The sequence below is a fragment of the Centrocercus urophasianus genome, unplaced genomic scaffold (assembly GCF_019232065.1).
Source record: "Centrocercus urophasianus isolate 14NV4802_14NV808 unplaced genomic scaffold, USGS_Curo_1.0 seq_11, whole genome shotgun sequence".
NCBI classification, from domain to species: Eukaryota; Metazoa; Chordata; class Aves; order Galliformes; family Phasianidae; genus Centrocercus; species Centrocercus urophasianus.
In genome coordinates this window covers 64,364,279-64,372,218 of record NW_024884253.1, presented here as the reverse complement: position 1 = coordinate 64,372,218, position 7,940 = coordinate 64,364,279, and positions in this window count along the sequence as shown.

Genomic DNA, 7,940 nt, shown 5'->3' with positions numbered 1-7,940 from the left:
TTTTTTCCCTGCATGAGGAATAGGAAGCAGAAAAGAAATTCTGCAGAGCATCTAAGCAGACCAGAGGACTTCCTTTTTTTGAAAACAAATGAAAATAGATCGTTGTTATTGTTGTTATTCTTTTTCCTCTGTGGGTTTTTTTTTTAGTATGTTTCTTGTTCAACAGTGGCAATTGCTGACTTAGGCCAACCCCTGATGACTGTGTGGAGGTTTATATATATATATATCTTTCTTTTTCATGTGTGTTCTATATTTCAATGTGTTTTCTATTATTTTGCAACTTCTGTATATGCAAAACTAACTTAAATTCTGTAAATTGCTTACAGTCTGTGTGATATAACTTCCAAGTAGATATACTTTGGTCCTCATGCAAGCCAGTTTTTAATATTATCTGTATGATGTGCCACCAACAAACATCTTTCTTTCTTTCTGTCTGTCTCTTTTTTCTTTCTTCTTTTTGACAAACCATCTCTTTTTAATTTGTAATTCTGTACTGTGTGGATTTTGTAATACCTGCCTTCACTTCCACTGGTTTGACAACATTCAACACTCTGTTTACTCTGTAAATGCACATTAAAATTTGTTATGGTCTCTAGACAATGAATTACTTTAGTTTTGTGTATGTTGTACTGGATTTCAGTTGCTGAAAGCTCTTTTAATTTGTGATGTTTATAGCAAATGAAGTGATTTTATCACTAGAGACTGTAAAATGCAGGCTTAATGTCAAATACTGCATGTGAAGTAAGGTTAGAAAAGGAAAACAGAAAAATAAAACATAATATGGCTTAAAGAATATTCTTTCATCAAAGACTGTTAGGAAAGTGAATTCTTTACACTGATTAACTGCATTCACAGAAAAACAACTCCTTTTACATGGCCAAAGAATCATCTTTCTTTGCTTTTTCTGGAAGTGAATTGTCATTGCTCATTGATATTCTTAATTAAAATACTTTATGTCTGTGAACCGAACATGAAAATTTTGCTGTTGACTGTAGCAATATGCATTACATGAATTGCATTCATTAATGCAGGAAAGAAAAATTGCTTCCATTTGCAGCTGCAATCAGGAAGGAATTTTTTTTCTTGTTCCCTCCTTCCACTGATGCTGAACAATCCAGACACTGCCATTTATCAGCCCAGACAATCATGTATATCATGCGCTTATTATGATCTGTTTACAACAGCATTAAGTAGCTGCAAAATGGTCAGCTGTGTGATTTCTCCAGTTTTGAAGTAAAAAAAAGAGAAAGTAAAAATTATATTTAATATCTCACCAGTCTATGGTTTAAAGTCCTAACATTTTACTTCAAAATGTCCATAAGGACCCATTCTTACACATTCATAAGTCTTCCGCATTAATTTCATAGGAGAAAAAAAAGCAACTAAGTATAATGCAGAATCAGAGAGTAACACACTGATGCTTTGGAAGAGGGTAACATATTTGTGCAGATCTAGTTTACCTTCCCCATGTCTTCAGTACTATAAGTTTGACAGAATAGTCAGTTATCAGTTTTATAGAAAATCTCAGCATAGATAGAGACTAAAAGTATGAACTAATAGACACAAAACAGAATGACTGCTAGAAGAAGGAAAGGGACAAAGTTCTTTTATTTCAACACCAAATTCATGATTCATTAAGAATATTGTGTATTCAATAAATCTTCCTCATTTTCTTAACAGTTTATTAGCCTGCTGATAAAGCTGAATGAATCCCTGTGCAAAAATTTGGATTGAAGACAAAAAGGAAAAAAGAAAAAAAAAAAAAAAAAAAAAAAAAAAGAAAAAAAAAAAGCCAGAGCTCATTGAATTTTCTTTCTTGTAATACATCAGGTTCTGAACCAAACTTTCAGAACACATTTTCCCTGTGCAGTAGATATCTACGAAAAGATGCTCTGAGAATCTCCCATATGGAGTTTGGAAACATAAGTTTCCACCAATCTCAATAGCAAACAAACGCTTAATATCATATATATTTTGTATAAATAAAATTATATATATTGTATGAATATTCTGGTATGCACATATTCATACAGACAATGCTCAGTGACAAAAACAGCTTTATAAATGACATTTTTCATAAGTAGTTTAGCCACACATTATTAAAGTTAGCCTCTGATTATTATGTTAACTTGATAATGTGTTTTGGTTAATACTAGATGTAAATTGCCATGTATTAGGAAATGAGACCAAAAAGAACCAATTGAAATTAAAAGTTGGATTCTAAATTGCTCAGACTGGAGTGATATAACAATTTAGAAGACATTACCAGGGAAGTGCCATACTTTGATGTTGCTATTTTTCTTCAGGTGTCAGCATAAAAATGGATAAAGAGAAGAATGATGGAAAATCAGTGGGACTTTCAAAAGGCCTTTGAATCTTGCATGAGATACTAAGGGAAAATACTAGTTTTCTTTTTCCAAATTAGACAAGTCCTGCCTATAGACATTGGCTTTACAGCTTCTGTCAAATTCTACAGATGTCACAGCATCAGCTCCTAACAAAAGTAATTATAGTATTTTAAAATTTTATGCTGTTGCTTAAGCATTGTTCTTCAAGTTAGGAATCAGCCTTTAGCAAGAAGGAATTCTCAAAAAGGAAGTTAAGCCACAGCATCCTCTCTTCTACATGCAGCTTTTGTTAGGAATATTTGATGTAGTAATAGAACAAATACTATTTTCAACATTGGCTCCAGTTCCATTTTGGGCTTAACACTAACAAAAAATAAATAAATACTTAAAAGTTCCATTGAGTTAGGTACTTGAAATCATCAGTTTACATTTAATGGTAGATATATCTTTCAAAAGCCAATGTCCTTAATGTTTCTACAAAATAAACAAACGAATAAAGAAAGAAATAAAAAATCTATTTTTGAGGAGTCATTTACTTTATTCATGCTTGTTTCTTGGCGTTCTCAAGGCCTCACCCTTTATTTGATTTTCTTCGCATTTTTCCAACAGCTTTTGTTTTTAATAGAAGAGTAAGCATGGGTGAGTATGAAACGTTTTTGTATTTCAAGGAATATGCCATCTAAACACAGAACACATGTTGAACTGTTATATCTTGTGAAACTGAAAGAAACGTATTACAGATCCATTACATATAATCAGTGTTCTACTATTTCATCTAGCTTTTGTATTACACTTACAAAAATCTCTAGCACTTGTGTAATACTAATAAAATTTAGTATTGCTACAGAGCCTGTCCTGTAAATTCTCCTCTGGTTCAGTGGTTACCAATTTTCTTCTGAACTCTGGAACTTCATGTCTGCAATTTGTTGAGTAATATGTTTAAAACTTCCATTCTTAATGGTCTCTTCTGGATTCTTCAAATAAATTTATTGAGCAGATGATTGGGCACTCCATAGTTTAAAAAAAAAAAGACAATCTGTGTTAGGACTGACTCAGACTTTGTGTTAAGAAAGATACTGGAAAACTTGAAAGGTAAACATTGAATCTATCCTGAATTGTTGTTATTTGTTTAATTTTCAGTGTTGAATACTTCAATTAGGGCATACACAAACACAAATATTGGAACTATGTATAAACATTAGAGGCACAACAGCATGTAATTGAGTGCCTCTGATTCGAGATCAGAAAACATCTGAGAACTGCTTTTTCTTACGTTAATTCCTTAAAGTGTTTTTGTTTCTTTTAAATAAAATAGAGTAGTGGCAATTACTTAAAAATAAGTCTTACTGCATACCTAATACATTTCAGTGTTGAGCATTTCTTTCCCAAGTAATGATTTCTACAGTAATGTCATCATTTAATTCACCGCTAAAAACAAAAAGTAGACTGCATTGCTACCAATCCTCAACATGTTCATGTTCTCAAAAAAAACCCAAACCAACAATGAAACAAAACAAACAAACAAAAAAACCTAAAAAACCCAGTTTAAAATCTTTGTTACCTGTAAGATGGGGGACATTTGTCCCTGACATTACTATTGGCAAATGTCAAATGTTGTTTACAGAGCTAAGAGCATTAAGAACCAAGAATGAGATCAATGTACTTTAGAATATAAAAATTTAAAGGTTAATCTTCCCTAATTAGCTTATCTAAACAATACCAAGCACGAAGTAAATTGCTTAATGCAAGTTATTATAGATAGCTTTCGTTCTGAGCTTCCTCAGTATTGTTTTATTTGATTTCACAGTCATAAAATTTGCACATACATTAATGTAGTTGAAAGATTGTATATAGTTCTGCTTTTCTTCTAAACAATAGAGGAAAACAATAGCAAAGAAAAAGGCTAAATTTGTCTGTAAAAATGAATCACAACCAACTACTGAATTACTTTAAAAGAAGGAGAAAAGTTATGTTTTCTTGAGGATCAACTGTAACTGAAATCTTGTTTTATTTTCTCCTTTTTGTGCTTTTCTTGCCAACACATCAGTCTAAAAAACACATCAATAATTCGTTTCTGATTACTCAGTTCTTACAGTGTTACTGAGGGCAAAATGATGCTTTCTTTGCTATTAAAAATCTGAAAAAAATAAAATCTTTTAATTTAGCAAGCTAATTGTTTGCAGTGGACTATCATCTCAAAATATCTCTGCTGTTAGGTTTATAGGGAAGGAGCAAAAGAGAAATTTGTTTGTGTTGGATTAATTGTCATCCTACAGCTAAAGACTGAAGTCTTTTGTACATTTCACAGATACAGTAGTTTTCCCTGTAACTGCTACTGGCAGACTGCTTTGAGTTTGGAAATTAAAAAAAAAAAGAATGTTGCAGCTCAGCATTCATTGCATACTGTTAAAAAATTTAAAAGAAATGGCAAAAGATAAAGTTATAAATAATCTGGAAGAATATCGCAAACTGGTGATTTTCCAAAAGCTTCAAAACACAACAAACACTTGAATCAAAATGGCTTTTGGTGGGCATTTCTTTTCAAGTTTTTTTCTTTCTTTTTTTTTTTTTTTGCATCCCATTCTTAACAGTCCTATTATAAATAGCATGCATTTAAATCCAGCTGTATGATGCTTATAGTATGGAGGACCCTCAGATGGAAGCCAATGAAATTAAAATGCTCCTTTACATTGACATAACAGCGCAGAAAGAGGTCTTATGTGTATATGAGGCTATTTACAGTGACAGCTTGTAAGGAATCTGAAATGTACATAATAGACAATTAATTTCTTTCCTCTTTTTATATACCGTAGACTTGAAAAACAAGAGAGAAGATTAGTTTTGATGATTACTTCTTAAAATAAACTGTTTCATATAAATCTTTGAAGAAGCTAAGTTTGAAGCATTTCTTACAAAAAAGATTTGTATAAATGACCTTTTAAATTATGTCTTTTAGATTTTTAAGCAGTTATATATACTGTATATGAAATCAGTGTATATATTAAGAATAGGAGATGATGACTTTGTTACTTCTGATAAAGATTTAAATTAATTGCTGCTGACTATTTTTGATGCCAAATGATTTAATGGACTTTCAAATAATCAGCAGTTATGTTATTTTTCTATTAAAAAAAAAAAAAAAAGCCAAATTTTCATGTAACCTACAATACACTTCAGCTTTTGGTTGTTAGCCAACACTGATCCAGGTTTCAAAAACATTGCTTGTACACCATTACAGAAAAGGAAGAATTCATACATTATTAAAAATAAATGTTAACATGCTTACCAGATGACCTCAATGTTTTTAATTTGGTGAATCAGGCATGCTGTATGTTATATTTGTGTAGATACAGTATCATGTGAAGCACAGACAAAATGAAGTAAAAATGGGTGTCCTAGCTAAATCACCCATATTTTGAGTTCCTCTGTACAACACAGAAAACAGAAGGCAAAATTTCTTCAATTTCCCTAAAACAATTTTTTTGTTTGTTTTAAAAAGTTCATAGCAATCAACATAGCAAAAAAAAAAAAAAAAAAAAAAAAAAAAGGCTTAACAAGCAACCCTATTACATACTGTAGCTGCGTATGTTTCAAGAAATATTTGTCTTAATAGTAAAAACAAAAATGTTTGTCTGGAAATCATTCTAATCAAATATGAGATGCTGGTAAAGAAGGCAGTGGGAGAAAGCTGTTGGAGCAAAACTGATGTTTTACTTTCCAGTAAGTGTTCATAAGCCAGTAAGGAAATAAATTCTGAAAGGATTGATTATATATTTGCAGCAGCAGAAATAATGCATGTAATAACACCAACAATCCTGCAAACCATAAGACCTGCTGTGCATACACAAAGATACTGTGCACATGGGCAGGATTATTTGGCATTGTTTAGATTCGAGATGTGGTAGATGTCTGGTACATTTAAGACGTCTCATCTAAAATCACAATGCATGCTGCTAGATATATGCTGCTCTGGACACTGGATGGGATTTGTCTAACTTGAAAAGTTGTTCCTTTTGTAAGACAGCTAGCACCCAGGAAAAATGAATAATAGAATACTGAAAAATAAAGAATTTTGAAGAAAAAAAAAATACTCAGGAATATCTCTTGCATATTGTATTTGTGATTAACACTTCTAATATGAATGCATAAAAAAAGACTTGTTTCCTCAACAATTACCTCCACACTTGAAGAATACTATTCCACCTGGAGCTTACAGATGAGCTTTATTGCTTTCAATTTGGAAAGGTATGGCAGCATTTAAATAGAATATATGTAAACAAAGAGAAAGGTAGCACACTGTGCCAAATTACTTTAACCAATATGGAACACGAATTATCAACTATACCTAGTAGTAAAATGAACTCTTTTAGTAGACGTATTGAATAAGTCATTGATTTATCATCATAACATTAAAATGCCATGTGGGAGTTTCTATTTTGCCGTGATTATTGTGTTGCCACTTTCAAAAAAGAAATAGTGACCTTAGAGCTATTTGCATTTGGTAAATTAAATGCTATTTAGCATAATTAACTACTAAGTAAAAAACATGTATATATAAGACATCTGTCATGTAAATGCACACAGGATTATAGAGACAGACCTGCTAATGGCAACATAGTTCTTTTCTCAGCAGATGGATTAGGCAGATTGATGACTTGTGTTTTCTTGAGAACTTTCCAACTGCTAGGTAGTTGCCAGTAGTAATATTAATTCCTCCCCTTTGAAACATACACACAGAGTATTGTTATTATTATTTTTATTATTACTATTATTATTACTTTAATAAGCTGTTTTCCCTTCTTCATCTGACTAGGCCTTAGGTAGTTCCCAGGAATATGTAACATACAAACAAGCACATGCAGCTATATAGAAATGCCTAACAAATTAAATCTGGTTAAATATTTCCTTATGAAAAGACACCAATGAACTTATTCTGTAAAATGGTTTTGTTAAATAGTCATACCTGAGACATTTTTCAGAAATATTTACTGTTACATATGGCATAGTAGAAGTTGTCCTTCAATCATGCCCATTATGAAGATTACAAAACATTCTATTTGTCCTGATTCTATCATGGCTTCCTCTATTGCACTCTGTAATTATTTTCTGCAAGTTAAATTACTAAGCCATGAAGCATTGCTGAAGTAGGTGAGAAATACTTGTACAAATATTTTTTTTTACCAGATTAGCATTGAATATTACAATTTACTATGTGCAGTATGGCAACAAGCATATGCAATGGCAAAAAAAATGTTCTAAAACAGTCACAACTACTTCTGATCATCCAAAATAATAAAATCATCTGAGGAGCTTTCGAAGAAACATCATCCAGGTAGATGGCACAAGATCAGCTGATGAACCCACACAAAGTATGTATTGCAGATGAAGCAGCTGTACTTAAAAACAAAAACTATATAGGCAATCAAGGTCTCACCAAAGCCAACCTATCACTGGGAAGATTTCTTTCTGTACTCACTGTAATCATTCCAGAGAAAGACTGATGTCCAATGCAACAGAATCAATAAAAACCACACTTGTAGAGGTACTGGAACAAGCTGCCCAGAGAGACTGTGGATGCCTCGTGCCTGGAAG